The following is a 16,397-nucleotide window of genomic DNA, read 5'->3' on the forward strand; positions in this document are numbered from 1 at the left end:
ACTTTAAAGGACCTTGATACATGTTGCCTAATTGATTTAACTATGGGCACAACGTCCACCACAGGGCAGTGTTGTGAGTGAATGCCCATTGCCCTGCAGACTTAGTCCCGGGGGGGGGGGGGTGGTCCCAGTACTGTTCCATCCGGGACCATCCTCGCCGTGGCATGCAGGGGACATGGGAGGCTGTTGGGGCAGAGAACTCACCTCAGTCGGCTGACACCCAGCTGTTTCCAACTGCTTAAATGCACCCTTTACTAGTCTTCCTGCCATCCCTCCGTTGTGTCACATCCATTTCGAAAAGCACAACTTTTTGTCTCTGTATTATTCGTCATTCTTTTTTTTTTAATTTTTTTATTGTTATGTTAATCACCATATATTACATAATTTGTTTTGGTGTAGTGTTCCATGATTCATTGATTGTTCATAACACCCAGTGCTCCACGCAGAATGTGCCCTCTTTAATACCCATCACCAGGCTAACCCATCCCCCCACCCCCTCCCCTCTAGAACCCTCAGTTTGTTTTTCAGAGTCCATCATCTCTCCTGGTTCGTCTCCCCCTCTGACTTACTCCCCTTCATTCTTCCTCTCCTGCTATCTTCTTCTTTTTCTTTTTTCTTAAAATATGTTGCATTATTTGTTTCTTACTTCCATCCCCTCGATACGTCGTAGTGCTTTTCTTTTTCTAAGAGTATTTACTTAGATATCCTTAGAAGAGATGTACACTTAACAACTTTGATTGGATTTTATTTTTATTGGATTTTATTTTTATTGGGTTTTATTTTATTTTTTAAGATTTATCTATTGGAGAGAGAGCGAGAGCGTACGCACAAGCGGGGGCGGGGGCAGAGGGAGAAGCAGACTCCCCGCTGAGCAGGGCTCCGGGATCAGGACCTGAGCGTGAGGCAGACACTTAACTGACTGAGCCACCCAGGCGCCCCTTTTATTAAATTTTAAATCAACTCCTGGATTTATTGTTTCTATTTTTTTTAATGCATTCACCGTTGCTCAAGTGTTCTGTAGTAATTTTTCTAACAAATGGAGTTGGGTGTTTTTCCTCATTGGATATATAGTTCACTTATTGTAATGACTTACGGCTTGCTTGCATTTATCTTTGGCTGGATGCATAAGATTTGATCTATGGGGTTTGTTAATTCTCCACCTTCCCCACCTTCCCCAGCCCCAGATGTTTCTGTTATTGTCAAAGCAGTCTCATATTAGGATATGTATTTCTTTGAAACAATACTTATTTAGGAAAATGGTTTCTTTTCCTCTCTGTATTGGGCTTTTTTGTTTAAATGCCTAGTATTTCTCTGATGGTTTTGTTTTAATCTGTGCTTGGAGTGTGGTCTGCTGCCTTGAAGAACATATTGAATTCTTTAGTATATAATACTAAATATATATATTTATATGTTATTTGGTATAAATATATACAATGAATGATGTATTTGGTATAAACATATATAGTAAATTACAGACATTTGGAAAAGATGTATTTCTATAAAGTTCACTTAGACTTCATTTTAAAAATCTGCACTTATATCTTAATTACCATGAAATTGTGAGGTCCTTAGCATGCCCTGAATCTGAAGACTGGCTTTCCTAGCGGGGGTGACAGTTTTGAGATCACAGAGTCTTGCTGGCTGGCTGCACTGTTACCCAGTCGGCCCGGCTGGGTGTAGACCCGTAGTATAGACAGAAATCAAGACTCAGGTCCCTAGAAACCTGATCTGTGACCTAGACCCTGTCCAGGAGGTGTTCTGATCAGAAAGTTAATCTGTTAGAGGAACTTTCATCACTGTAAAAGGCAGAAAGGATTTTCTTAAAGCTTTTGATAAAATCTGGATGCATCCTGCTTTGCCCTATTATGAAGACTGAGCACTGGTCACTTTATTTTTTTAAAACCACCTGCCTCCATTAATTTAGATTAATAGTGACATATACTAAGCAATTGAAAATATGTCCTTTTTGTAAGTTTTTAGAATATATAGAGGCTAAATTATGTTGCTTTTTATGTTAATAAAGTTATCGAAGACTCCTTGACTTAGTTCTTCGTAAGACTTCATACACGTGTTTAATGTCTGCCTAATATTTAATAATAATTTAAGTTTCTGACATTTTGTGGTAGTGGGACAATAAATGTTTAAGCTTAAATCTTTGTCAGATTGCTTTGAACATTATTTCTTTAATGTGTGTTATTAGAAGCAAAGTGACTGGGTTAGAAATTATAAAGTTGTGTGTGTGTATGTGTATGTATATGTGTGTTTGTATGTGTGTGTGTATATGCATATTAATATATATAGAAATAATACCAAATAACTGTAACCACTCTAAAGGCTCTGGGTGCATTTTGCCAAATTTATTTCTTTTAAATGGGACCACTGTCTACCCCATGGCAGGATGTGAGTATCTGTCTCCCACCTTGCCCCTGGGGGTGGTCCCAATGCCCATCCCCCAGCTGTGGTGCTCCATCCAGGACCAACTCCTTCTGTGGGGTGTTGGTGTGAAAAAGTGGTGTCATGTGTCTTCTCCACAAGAAAAGGCATTGTTACCAAGACAAACAGTGGTACTGGATCCAGCTATGTACATGCCAGAGCCAGAGAAAAGCTTCACTGGAGAGACTGTTGACCATTGTTGGAGGTTGGTAATGCAGAAGTTACGTAGTGTTCCTTTGGCAACAGGTGTTAGTAGATTTATTCTGATGTAGGAGCCCTTTAAAGAAAATTCCAGGCACCTACACTGAAAAATAAAATAATAAAATAAGCCTTAGGAATGCATTACTTGTTAAGACTCAGCAAGGGAGGGCACATGTTGAACAAGATAGGTTGCTTTTTTCAATTTAATAGGTAAGGAAATAAGCCATGCATCCCTTTTCAATCAAATATTTTTAAGCAAGGAAACAATGACCAGGATAAGCTCTCCGGTCCCCAGGCACTTAAAATCTCATGTAAATTTACAGTTAGAGAGACACAGTTCTGCTTTTTGGAATGAATGTTGAAATGCAGTTGGAGCAAGTCTTGGCTGAGAAACTTAGATGCACAGAGTGAGATGTGTTTCCTAATTCCTAGTTTTGTTTAAGAGGCACAAATTATTCAGGGAGGGAGAAATAGGAGTTTATAGGAAAAACTTCTTGCTAAAGACTCCGGTTTTGTGCTTTAGCTTCTTGTCTCATAAAAATCAAGTCCTAAACTCACCAAGTGGTATTCTTCCCAGTTTACCTGTGGGTCAAGGTCAGAACAACCCGGGGCACTAGTTGAGCATCTGTGTCTGCTGGTCTACCTAGGAGGTTGCTGGGAAGACTTGTGGGTTTTCCTTTTTTTAAGTCATTTCAGTTGCAAACGGGTTCGAATTAGAAGGTCAGTTTTTCCTTGACTTAGATGTCTCTAGCTTGTATATATAATAAACAGTGATTAAAAATATATTTATGCTTTTTAAGAGGACATATATGTGTTAACTAACTGGAACTTATTGAAAGAAATGTGAAAAAAAATCACTATATATATAATGAATCAAAAAACATACATGTCAAGCAGCAACTAAATAAAAATTTTTATTTAAACAATAATGAACAATTCACCCATCCCCTCCCCCTGCCCCGCAACTGCCAATCTGTACTCTGTGAGCTTGGTTTTGCTTTGTTTTTTGTTGTTTAGATCCCACGTATAAGAGAGATCATATGGTATTTGTCTTTCTCTGTCTGACATATTTCACTTAGCACCCTCTAGGTCCATCCATGTTGTTACAGGTGGCAAATCCCATTCTCTCTTACGGCTGAGCAATGTTTCACTGTATATATATGCCACATCTCATTTATCCATTTATCCATCGAGGACACAGATTGTTTTCGTATCTTGACTGTTGTCAATAATGTTGCCGTGGAATGGGGGTGCAGATAGCTTTTCAAAGTAGGGTTTTCATTTTCTTCAGATAAATATCCAGAACTGGATTTGTTGGATCCTGTGGTAGCTCTACTTTTAATTTTTTGTGGAAACTCCTTACTGTTTTCCGGAGCGGCTGTACCACTTTTCATTCCTGCCAACGGTGCCTGAGGGGTCCCTTTTCTCTATAATCCTCACCAGCACTTGTTATTTCTTGTCTTTTTTTTTTTTTAAGTTTATTTGAGTAATCTCTACACCCAGTTGGGGCTCGAACTCATAACCCTGAGATCAAGAGCTACACGTTCCACCAACTGAGCCAACCAGGTGCCCGCCTCACTTCTTTTCTTTTTGGTATTAGCCACTCTAACAAGTGTGAGGTAACATCTCATTGTGGTTTTGGTTTGCATTTCACTGATGATTAATGTTATAGAGCGTCTTTTCATGTACCTGTTTATCCATCTTTATGTCTTTGGAAAAGCATTCAGATCCTCTGCTCATTTTTTAATTGGTTTGTGGGGTTGTTCTGTTTGCTAGTAAGTTGAATGAGTTCTTTTTTTTGAGATTTTGTTTTATTTTTTTAAGTAATCTCTACACCCAACATGGGGCTTGAACTCACAACCCTGAGATCAGCTGGGCACCCCGGGCTATATGCGTTCTTTATATAGTTTGGATATTAATCCTTATCAGATATATGATTTGCAATTATTTCCTCCCATTCAGGAGGTTGTCGTTGCATTTTATTGATGATCTCCTTTGTTGTGGAGAAGCTTTTCAGTTTCATGTAGTCCCGCTTATTTACTTTTGCTTTTGTTGCTTTTACTTTTGGTGTCAGATTAAAAAAATCATCACCAGGACTGACCTCAGGAGTTCTATGGTTGCAGGTCTTACATTCAAATGTCTCATCTATTTTGAGTTGATTTTGTGTGTGGTGTAAGATAGAAGTCCAGTTTCGTTCTTGTGCATGTGGCTGTCCAGTTCTCGCAGCACCATTTATTGAAGAGACTGTTCTTTCCCCATTGTATTCTTGTCTTCTCTATCATAAGTCAAGCAAGAATTTTTAATATGCCAGTGCATTCTTTGCATTCGTACATTTTACCTGGTGAGGTGACAATGGCTACTTCTGGTAGAACAATCTTTTCATCTTTCTGTGTTTATGTTAGAAACTTCCTGAAATCTGATTTCTTGTTGGGCTAGCACAAGGTGAGATTGTGTCAAGTGGCATATCTGTTTAAGAATTGCTTTATTTTTTTAAAGATTTATTTATTTTAGAGAGAGTGTTAATGGGGGGGGAGGGGCAGACAGAGAGAGAGAACCCCAAGCCAGCTCTGCGCTGAGTGTGGAGCCTGACATGGGGCTCAATCGCATGACCCTGAGATCATGACCTAAGCTGAAATCAGGAGTTGGATGCTTGAAGCAACTGAGCCACCGAGGTACCCCACCCTTTTTCTTTTCAAGTAGGCTCTGCACCCAATGTGGGGCTTGAACTCACGGCACTTGAGATCAAGAGTTGCATGCTGTACCGACTGAGCCTGTCAGGCGTCACACGAGTTGTTTTTATTCTTTGCAGTTTCCCTGAACATTACCACAATATATGTCCTGACACAGTAAAGGTTAGGTTTAGCAGGAAATTAACTTTTCTAGCATGTTTTGAGAAAAATATTTGAGCTGGTATAAATTTTAATTACTGGCAGGGTGGAAAAGAGTCTGACTTGCAGGATTCATGATGGAGGCATGTGGCTGTGATTGGTCAGGTGTTGCCTTTATGTCCTAAATGAGTTCATGCCATGACCAAAGGTGAGTCTCTACAGTCAAAGAATAAAAAGTAACTTGTAAATGTGGAGAGCCTAGGTCAGTAAGTTAAAATTGCTGCTTTACCAGTCTCCGGGTTTATGTGATAAATTAAAAACCAAGACTCTGTGTTTTGCTTTGGTTTTTGTTGACGCTAGAAGTAACTGAAGTCCTTATTGGCGGGGAAAGAATAGTGGCAAGGGTAGCAGGGATTATAGAAGCCACAGACATTGTTTTGTTTGTATTTTAAAGAAAATGTTGAAATGGCTGAAAGAGTTTTCCTAACTCACCCCCCTCCCCTGAGACGGATTGGCGTTTGCTTTAGAAATCCTGAGTGAAAAGACTGAGGAATTACCCCCTTGGGGTAAGAATGACTGATGGAGGAAGGCCAGGCTCCCTACATTACACAGTAATGGAGATACATGCACACTTTGCGAATGTTTAGTATTAGACGGAGTTAACTGTCGATGAACAGCACACTTCCCGTTCTTGTAATTGCAGTTAGCGTCCATCCACCTGTGCTCTGTGTTTCAGGATGCTTGCCAGGCTAACCTGGGTTTGTTTTATACTGGAAGGAGTCGTTTTGTCCCGTTAGGACACGCCGATCATCACTAGCATGGACTCGCTTGGCCCCTGGACTGCAAATATTTGAAAGGTCCTTCAGCCCCACTCCTCTCTTGGGAAAGGTGACAGGAGGTCTGTGCCTGTAATATTCCATAAGGGCTGAGAAGCAGTACGATGGTGGGTGGGCAGGGCATCAGCTGTCTCTCTTGAAATGCCAGAGCCTGGGCTCTGATAATTAACAAGGTTGAGGGAGCATTTCCTTGGTGAACTTTACTGCTTGACCCAGTTGACTGGGGCACTCTGGGGAAATGGGCCTTGATTCCTGCCCTCACTTCCCAAGATTGAAATCTGGCATTTATATGATTGTTAATATTGAAACGGGCACCCACAAGACCCTATGTTCTCAGTTGGGAAGAAGCCATTATATTTTGTAATTCTTTTTTTTTTGAAAGTACATACTCTAAAAAAAAAAGTATGTACATTTCAGATGGAAACCTGTGTGTTTTTGCTTTGTCTTTTCTTTTTTAAGATTTTATTTATTTATTTGACAGAGAGAGACACAGCGAGAGAGGGAACACAAGCAGGGGGAGTGGGAGAGGGAGAAGCAGGCTCAGGGAGCCTGATGCGGGGCTCGATCCCAGGACCCCGGGATCATGACCTGAGCTGAAGGCAGACGCTCAACAACTGAGCCACCCAGGCGCCCCTTTGTTTTGTCTTTATACATAAAATGGACCTTGATTGAAGTGATTTTTATTTTCATGAGGAATAATCAAAAGCATCTTCGATTATTCAGATTTGGGGAATGCTCACATTTGCTAGGCTTTATCTTTTTTAAAAGATAAAGATTTCTCCCATCTTGTTTGGTGAACAAGAGGTATGGATATTTGGCTTAAATGTTACAAATTATTTCTATTAAAGCAGTCAACAATATTCTAAAAGACAGTATTCTAAAATCAGCAGCTGGTAGTTGATAATATCTTTTAAATTACCTAGTAATAACCTTTAGTCAGGTTTCTAGTATTTGGGAGGTAGGTGTTCTCAGTTTATGGATGTAGAATTAAAGCACAGAGAAAGTGCAGTACCTGTCTGAGGTAAGTCCCATGGTTGGGGACAAAAGCCACGTTCATATTCTCTTTCATGTAATAAACCAATTAAAGAAGATAGTGTTGTAGTTAATAGCAAGGAATAGCTTAACAAGTGGTTCTCAGAATATTGTCCTTGGGCCATCAGCATCGTCCGAGAGCTTGTTAGAAGTTTAAATTTTCAATCTTACCCTGGATCTGCGGAACTAAACTCGGAAGGTCTGAGTCCAGCAGTTTGGATTTGTAAAGCCCTTTCGAGTACTTGTGACGCACTCATGAGCTTGAGAAGCACAGCTTTGGTACCTGTGGATGTCGTTCTAAATGCTCGGAGTCGCCAGGGTAATCCAGCCTGTGGGGGGCTGAGGGTAGATGGGGGCGGGCAGGGGGCCAGCAGTGGGGCAGCCTCCTGGCACACAGCGCCCTCCCAGGCCCCCCAGACCTGACTTTTTAAGGTGCAGAGAGAGAGTAGGTCAGGAAGCAGAAGAGGAGGAGCTTCTGTCTGACTTGCCTCTCTACAGCAGGTGCCTTGCCTGAGGCCCCTCTCCCGTTGGGGGTGTCCTGTTACTGCACCCCCCGGGACTCATGGCTTCTTTGTCGTGTTCTGGTCGGAATCTCACGCTCTCAGGAGCAGCCTCAGCCGCTCACTTGGTTCTTTGACTGAGGATCCCTGGGCGTTGCTACATCCTTTCATTTTGGGGGGCTGTGCACCGGCTCACAGGGCGTGCTGTTTGTGCTTGGGATGCGGAGGCTTCCTGCTGAGCTCGCTGCTTCCCCCTGGAACAGGAGCTGTACTTCAGACCCGTGGGAGAGGGGAGCAAGGACCCTGTCTGGCTCGTAAGGCGTTAGATTCCCTGCTTCTGACATGAGGTGCTTGGTGAACAGCTGTTGAATGAAAGTCCGTATCGTCAGCACCAAGGTTGTACCCTGTCCTGTAGAGCTCATGCATGCCCTTTGTCCGCTTCTGTTTAAGACAGTGGTTCTCAAAATGTGGTGCTCCCCCCGGCCCCCCCACAGCCCTGCCCACAGCAACAGCACAGCGTCACCTGGGAACTTGTTAGACATGGACATTCTCAGGCCTCACCCCAGACCTAATGACTCTGAAACTCAGGTGGGAACCAGCCATCTCTGCTTTAATAGAGTGATGCTTTGGATTCTGATTTATGCTTTAGATTTGAGAACCACTGGTTTTAGGTGCTTGGGTTTTTTTGTTTTGCTTTGTTGTTTTTAAAGATTTATTTATTTGAGAAAGAGAGAGAGTAGGGGTGATGCAGAAGGAGAGGGAGAATCCTGAAGCTGTCTCACCACTGAACTCAGAGCCTGACGTGGGGCTCGATCCCAGGACCCTGAGTTCAGGACCTGAGCCGAAATCGGGAGTTGGCCACCTAACCGACTGAGCCCCCAGGCACTCCTGTTTTGTTTTGTTGTTGTTGTTGTTGTTGTTGTTGTTTTTAATGATAACCTTTTATTATAATTTTCTGGGAAAGTAAAGATGTTTGGCATTTAGACTTTGGAGATAAGAGCGTACTGGGGCTCACCTGACAAGGTGCTGTTAGCTGATTGTTACCTGTTTGCACACCCTTCCTCGAGGACTCAGGGTCCAGCAAGTGGCCTCCTGCCACCTCACCCCCAGCTCGCCCCCAGCTGTGGTCTCTTGCTCCACAGGGAGCTGAAAGAGCATAGAAACACTGGAGGGTACGGAACTTTCCATCCTGGGGCTTTTGGTTTAAAGGGCACAGTTCAGCCAAGCAGTACACCCATTGGAGAGAAAGTACTTTCTGCTCTCTCTCTCTCTCTCTCTCTCTCTCTCTCTCTCTTTCTCTCTCTCACACACACACACACACACACACACACACACACGAGCATTCATTCACCTTTTGTTCTCTTTGCTTTAAGTTGGAAATGTTCTTCCTCCTTTATATAAACTCTAGATACTAAGTAAGGAAGTATACTTTGGATGACTGAATGCCCTTTTCCTTGCGCAGTTTCTCAAGTGTAACTTTTTTTTTTGGCCTTTGCTAAGCTATGCAGGGTAAAAATGTTGTGTTTATTAATAGCATAGTTTACATGGTCAGTTAACTATTTCACTTCTGATTAATCCTAAAAGAGAAAAGCTTTTTTTAATTGAGCCCTCTATATAAAAATTTTTTTTCCCTCTGGGGCAGTATCACAGTTTAAGAATATATCTGACCATTGATTTAAAAAAAAATACATAGATAAACAGCTAGCTTTTACGTTGTTACAAGATCAGTGCAAGTTTTTAAGAAAAAATCAAATATGACAATTGAAGAGAAAATACCCATGACCAAGTTGGACTGTTCTTTACCATATTAAGAAATTGTACGTGGATGTTTATGGGAGAAATTATTCTAGACCCTACCAGTTTTCTGCCGAAAACAAAAAAAAAAAAACAACCCCAAACTGACGTTACTCTAGATAACTGTTTTCTTCCACCTCTGTATAATGTTTAACTTGTCTTTGTAATATAGGCTCAAGCTCTGCTAACTATTCCATCTTTAAGATGACAAGCCTATACCAGGGGTGGGCACTGCACAGAGCACAAACATCCCTCTCGGGGTTTTACCTTTATCTCTTGATTTAATAGAATGTCTGCATCTGGAAACAGGAGGAATGGACTATATTCGGGGAGATATATATATATATATAATGTCAGCTAAAGCAGGGTATTCACATGCAAGCCTAGAAAAACAGGATTCGGTGAGGCACAATTTGGCAGGGCAGGCACAATGAAATGGGGAAACGAGACACCTAGACTTGGAGGTGTTCCCAGTTCCAGAGCGTGGACTACACCAGGCACCCCCTGCCCCACTCCACCTCCTACCCCCAGCCTGGCTCTACTTTCTCGGGTCTGGTCCAGTGCTCACCCAGCACACCCAGTTACTAACTTGAGAACATGGTAATGGGGAAAGGATGGTATTCACTTGGGTCTCTTTGGCTGTGAGGATCAAAACCAACTTCAGGAGGGCTTTCTCAGGATGCTGAAGTACCCCCAAAGAATCCAGGATCCTCAGCGAAAACCTAGGATCAAACCCAGAAAGCACAAGGAAGTTAGAGGATGCTGTGTGTTGTCCTGACTGCTCTCAGCTTCACCCCCCCCCCCGCCTTACCGCAGACCAGCTCTGTCTTTCACGGGGCCACCTGCTTCTGGCACCCAAAGCTGCTGCTTTGAAGCCCTATGAGAGAAGCATCTCTCTTCGCGTGGGTCTGATGTCTTTATGGGCCCCGTGAGGCCATGGCTGGGTGAGAGGTGTGCGTACTGGGAGGCAGCATGGGAGAGTCATCTCTGACCATCTAGCTGGGTCAGAAAATTCCAAAGAAGGGAGTAGTTGATGTGGAGAGGACAAAAGCATTCCCCCCACGCATAGCATGAACATGTTGCTGTGGGTTTATTCATTAACCTTGCACTCTGCAGGAGGAATCATCTTTGGCTCCAAGAAAATCTGGATGTTGGACTTGAAAAAGCTTGGACCAGACTGGGGAATCAGGGTCATGGATGACAGTGAATTTTCCAAAGTGACTCCACCCCACGAGGCCTCATGGCCGCGAGCAGGTGATGCTTCCAGTGACACCTGTCTCTGGTGTGGACCCTTTAAACAGCCCTGGTGACGAGCAAGGCTGAAGTTCACGGTGAATGCCTGCGTGGTGGAAAAGCCTCCTGAATCTCTGCTCTAGAGACATCCTTTACTCTGAATAACATTCTGATCTCCTGATGGAAATCGACGAATTTGAACTAATACTCTCGGAAAATATATATAGGTTACTAGATACTAATCCTTTTGGCTTCAGGAGTTCATTTGCTCACTCAGTTGTTAATTCAAATTGGGAATGAATCTTGGTACACAAACTCAGGGGTGAAAAAATACTGTACTTCTCTGAATCAGGTGTCTGGTGGTAGCAGAAAGGTTAAGCTTGCGGCTCTTTCCCGTATCACCCTCCCAAGATTGTGCCAGAGTTCCAGGCTTCTGCTATTTGTCATGAAGTCGGAAGGCCCCCTGGGTCATCTCTTCACACTGATCCCTGTTGCTGTTGGGCCAGAATTGAAGCTGGGGGCTGGGGGGACACTTTGTCACAGGAGGAGTCCAAGCTCCATATCCTGCCATTCTCTTGGGGCCCCTGCGTGTCTGGGGGTGCAGCCAACGAGCAGGTGTGACCCTCTGCGGCTCCAAGTTTCACACTCAGCTCTCGTGCAAGAATCTCTTAGTCTGAGGGTGATTGCTCTCCTCTTAAGCTGTGTTCTTCTTAAGAAAGCTGGCCACAGCCTCGCTGATGCTGGGAAGCCAGAACCCTCTAGCCACAGGCATCAAAAATAAAAACATTTGGGGAGTGTGTGTGGGGGGGGTATATATTTAGGACTAAATCAAGGAGAACCCTATAGCAGATGGCAGAGCTTGCTCGCAGCATTAATAAAAAATCTGCCACCTTGGGTAACCAGCAGATGACCGAGGACCTGTGAATGCTTCCTTGTCTAGAATTTCAGCACCGGCTCTACATAAAATATTTATGCAGCAGTGCTTCTTAACCCCTGACCAAAGTGTGGGCTCATGTGTATACTGTTACTATAGACGTCACCAACATATAACCAGCTGAAGAACCTTGAAGTGCATTTAGAATGTTGGAAAGTAAACGGCCATGGGGTTAAGTTTGTAGGGGCTGAGAGAGAGTGGCCTTGGTTCCGAAACAGAAATATTTATCTTGTGACCAGAATGGCTCTTCAGTGGTCAAGACACATGACGGAGGGAGAAGAGAGTTTACTAAGGCAAACGCTAGAAGACATGGCGCGGAAGCTGGTAAGCTGGGGTACTGTGGGCAGAGAGACCGGAGTTAGTGTTGAGAAAGAAATGTTACCAAAAACACAGCTCGCAATCATTCTGTTACCGAGCCTCTCTTTAGGTCTCTACAGACACACTTGTGTATTATGTTTGTAAAATATATCATGCGCACATACCAAAGTAGAAGATTAAAAATGCTAATAATGCTTATTATTTTTTCTCTATTCATATATGATTTTTCTCTTTTCTTTTTTTAATTTTTTTAAATTTAAATCCAGGGGCGCTGGGTGGCTCGGTCATTAAGCGTCTGCCTTTGGCTCAGGTCATGATCCTGGGGTCCTGGGATCGAGTCCGTCATCGGGCTCCCGAGCAAGCGGGAAGCCTGCTTCTCCCTCTGCCACTCCCCCTGCTTGTGTTCCCTCTCTCGCTGTGTCTCTCTCTGTCAAATAAATACATAAAATCTTTAAAAAAATAAAATTTAAATTCAATTAACTCAGTTCACTTCATAATTAATTCAGTTAATGAACATCCGATTGTTCTAAACTTAACAGGAAAGCACTATTTTGAAGGAAGAAAAAGATGTTTGAAGTTATCTTTTTGACAGTTTAGCTTATATTATACAGGTCACCCAGAGGTAGTCATCTGGTATCTGACCTGAATCTGGACTTTTTTTTTTTCCCCCCTTCATTCTCCTGAAGCAGGGAAATAGAATGTAGATGCTGAGAGTGGATAGCATATGGCTGTTGAATAGTTCCGGAAGGTTTCTTAGAGAACCCAAACCAGGCATGCACAGGTGGTGGTGGACGGAGAGGTTGGAAGGGTCTGCAGTCAGTTATTTTTGGTGACCGAGCTCTGTGCATTTGGCGAAGTGAGGAGCGAGGGAAAAATCGAGGGGAGGTACTTTTATTGGTCTCAGTCAGGCAAGCTTCAGGGTACAAAATGACCAGCACGAACTCTGTGGCTTGTCTCTGCTTGTCTCCACGTGCCCCCCTGGTTTCTCCTCGGTCCCCTTCCGTCTGGGTCCTGTACCAGCGTGATTGCAAATTGTCCTCAGGGGTCACCAGTGGCCACCTTACTTGTTGCTAAGTTCAGTGACCTCTTGGGAGTCCCCCATCCACAGCCTTCGACGTCACTCATGTTTGTCTGGGCTAGTGTGCCTCTCCACCCGCGTGGTTATTCTGCACCTGTATCCACTCCTCTGGCTCCATGAGAAGGCCCCTGGATTGTCTGTGTATGGTTTAGTCATTGCTGATGGAATAAGCTCCCGCACGAGCCTCTCCGGGCAAGTGAAAATGGTGGCATTGATTTAAAAAAAAAAAAAAAAAAAAAAAAAAATCTTACTACCTCAAGGCACAAAGGCATATAAATTTCAAAAAGCATTTGCAAAGCGGATCCAAAAAATACTGGGTTTGTAAACACTGAAACGTGGTCCACGCTAAAGTGGAAAACTTAATCAGAATAGTCCTGTTCCAGCTGGACCACTGAGCTTAATAAACAGAAAACAATGGACAGTGCTGTTAGGACACCATATGAGGTGTGAAATTGCCTAGAACGTGGGCCTTGGCGGGGCCACGGGCTCAGCTGAGCCTTGACAGAAGGGATAAGAAAAGCCATATCCTGCGTGGGGAGTGATGGCCACAAAGGCAGGGTCTAAGTGTATGTTCTTTGGGACATAGGAAGACTTAGCCTGACGAGGACAGGCGGTATTTGTTGGAAGCTGGAGGAAGATAAGATAGAGTAGAGCTAGGTTATGGAAGCAGCTGAGAGTGAGCGGAGGGGTAAATACTTGACAGAAGAGAATATTATTACCGCCATGGACCCGGAGGTAAGAGAATGCTAGATTTGGAAATTCAGAGACCAGCAAAGTTTAGATTTGGAGGCATCCTCTAAGGTGGGATGGGAAGCACTCCTATTTCTCGAGCCTCTGCTGTACGCCAGGCACGTGGTGTCGTAGTTCTTACCTTTATAGTAACCTTAGCGGTAGATACCCTTGTTCCCATTTTACACATGACACACTGAGCTCCACGGAAAGGGGAGGAGCACCTGGGCCAGGAATGCAGGGCAGGGACATCTTGACTTCGAAGCACAATGAGGATGGAGACCATTTTAGTCTGTTCTTCATTTCGCAGTCCAGAAAACTGGGACCCAAGAGAGAGGGGACTGTTGGGGGTGACACAACAGGAGGAGCCTGGGTGGGTGATGATCTGCGGAGAGAGGCCAGGCTCGAGGCAGCTGCGGGGGGCAGCTGGGGGTGCCGTGGTAGCTGGCAGCGTAGTGGTGGACCAGAGCGAGAAGGAGACACGGAGCAGTAGGGCGTTCCAAGGGAAGGGGGTGCTGGACTGATCCCACACTGAGGGATGGCTAGAGAATCATCCCAAGGTTTGAATCCCAGGGAACTGCCACGCACAGAGAAAATCCTCAGTGGAGCTAGTTCTCCGAGAAAGGCCATGTGCTTCTTACGGAGCGGTCTGACTCTGAAATGACGGGGACACCAAAATATAAAAATCGATGGCACTCGTGAGCTGCCTTCTGTACATACTGACCGAATACGTGAGCAGCCGTGGAAGTGAAAGGTGAAAGTCTGGGAGGGACCAGCCCTTGTCTTTGAAGGGACTGGAACATACCCCAAGAGCCAGCAGCTCAGCTTGTCCCGAGAGCGAAGGACACCCCCGTTTGCCTCATCTAGTTCATCTGTCACTCTGGGCCGTCCCTTCCACCCCCGGAAAACGACTTAACTCTACTCCATAGCTGTCTCTAGTCATCGATTCCCCTCTCCTGCAGGTTCTGGGCCTGGCAGGGGTATTGCTCCCCCACATTTCCCTCACCAAGATTCTTTTTCTTTCAGAATGATTGTCTCATGGCTGGACAGCCTGCTGAACGGTTGAATTGCCTCCATCTTCGGACCACACAGGGGAGATTGTCCCTGGAGCTAAAATACTGATCACAGTCATCTTTTGGCCTGACCTGATTGAGGTAAGGTGTACTTTTTTTCCTTATGGCTGTCCTGAAGTTGTCATGTTTGTGTCCTTTACCTTTGCCCCTTGGAGACCTTAATCCATTCTTTTCCCCCAGCTTTTGTGCTCTCACAAGCCTTTCGGAGTGCTCTTCTTCTGTAAATGTGTAAGAGGGCAGAAAAGACTTTTACAGGATAAAATATGAGCAAGCTGCTTGGCTCTGAAGAATAAAGCGGAAAATATATTACTCCTCAGATTAAATCAGTAAAAGTACCCTATTTCCATAAACACAATATGCAGAGAGTGGATTATGTTAGAGAAGCTGAATAGATTGAAAGGAGTATTATTAAGGCCACTTGAAAAAAATGGAGATAACTTCAATATTAATAGATTGCTGGCTTTATTCAAGTAAAGAGAATTTAGAACATGCAGAGAATTTAAAAGAAAAAAGAAGTCTAGTCCTTCCACTTCCAGAGATAATCCATGGTAAAATTTTGATGCATTACTTGTAATATTTATACTACAAATATTGGTAATGATGTGTGTCTGTGTGTGTTGTTTGTGAGTGTTATGTGTGCTAACTTGGCTGATATTTGCAAACTGAGTAACATTTATCACAGGCTTGCTTTATGCCAGGGTCTATCCCAAGCACTTGACATATATTAATTTATAAATTCTCTCAAGGCGGTACAGTGGGTTTTTGTTATCCCCATTTAAATATAAGAAAACTGAGGTGCAGAGAAAGTAAATGACTTGCCCGTGCTCACACAGCTGGTAAACCCACTCAGCACTTGAACCAGTCAGATAAGAAAGCTCATTTGAATGGGTTTGTTTGTTTTTGTTTTTGTTTTTTGTTTTGTTTTTTGCATACCTCTTTTCCTTAAGAAGATGCTGATTCCTCAGGTCGCCTGGGTGGCTCAGTCGGTTAAGCATCTGCCCTCGGCTCAGGTCATGATCCCGGAGTCCTGGGATTGAGTCCCACTTTGGGCTCCCTGCTCAGTGGGGAGTCTGCTTCTCCCTCTCCTCCGCGCTCCTGCTCTCTCTTTCTATCTCTTTCATTATCTCTGTTTCTCTCAAATAAATAAATAAAATCTGAGAAAAGAAAGACAGATACTTATTCCTCTTTTTCTGTAGCATCGTTTTAAGTGTGTGCTGTTCACTTCCGTGGTGATGTGCTGGCTTCCCTACCCTGTCTCCTTTTGGGCAACATTTGTGGACCTTTTGCGCACCTTTTGCGCACACCCATGATTAGTTCCCCAGGACATCCTGCTCTAAGTGGCTTGGCTGAGTCAGCGGGAACGCGGGAATGTTTCATTCCCGTTTTTGATTCACTCTGCTAATGGTCT

General features: G+C 43.8%; 1 protein-coding gene across 7 annotated transcripts in view; it reads left to right on the plus strand.

Moving 5' to 3' along the window:
• Positions 1–16,397, plus strand: part of KANK1 (KN motif and ankyrin repeat domains 1) — a 209,761-nt gene that overhangs the window by 50,523 nt on the left and 142,841 nt on the right. For 6 of the 7 annotated variants that reach the window (XM_027615019.2, XM_027615024.2, XM_027615018.1 and 3 more), the window contains exon 2: positions 14,943–15,070. The gene's annotated coding sequence lies outside the window, so the exon portion shown is untranslated. Of the gene's footprint in view, positions 1–12,082; positions 12,116–14,942; positions 15,071–16,397 lie in introns of those variants that run through there. The other variant, XM_027615021.1, reaches the window with a different exon arrangement.

This window comes from Zalophus californianus, chromosome 13 (assembly GCF_009762305.2).
Source record: "Zalophus californianus isolate mZalCal1 chromosome 13, mZalCal1.pri.v2, whole genome shotgun sequence".
In the NCBI taxonomy this organism is placed as follows: domain Eukaryota; kingdom Metazoa; phylum Chordata; class Mammalia; order Carnivora; family Otariidae; genus Zalophus; species Zalophus californianus.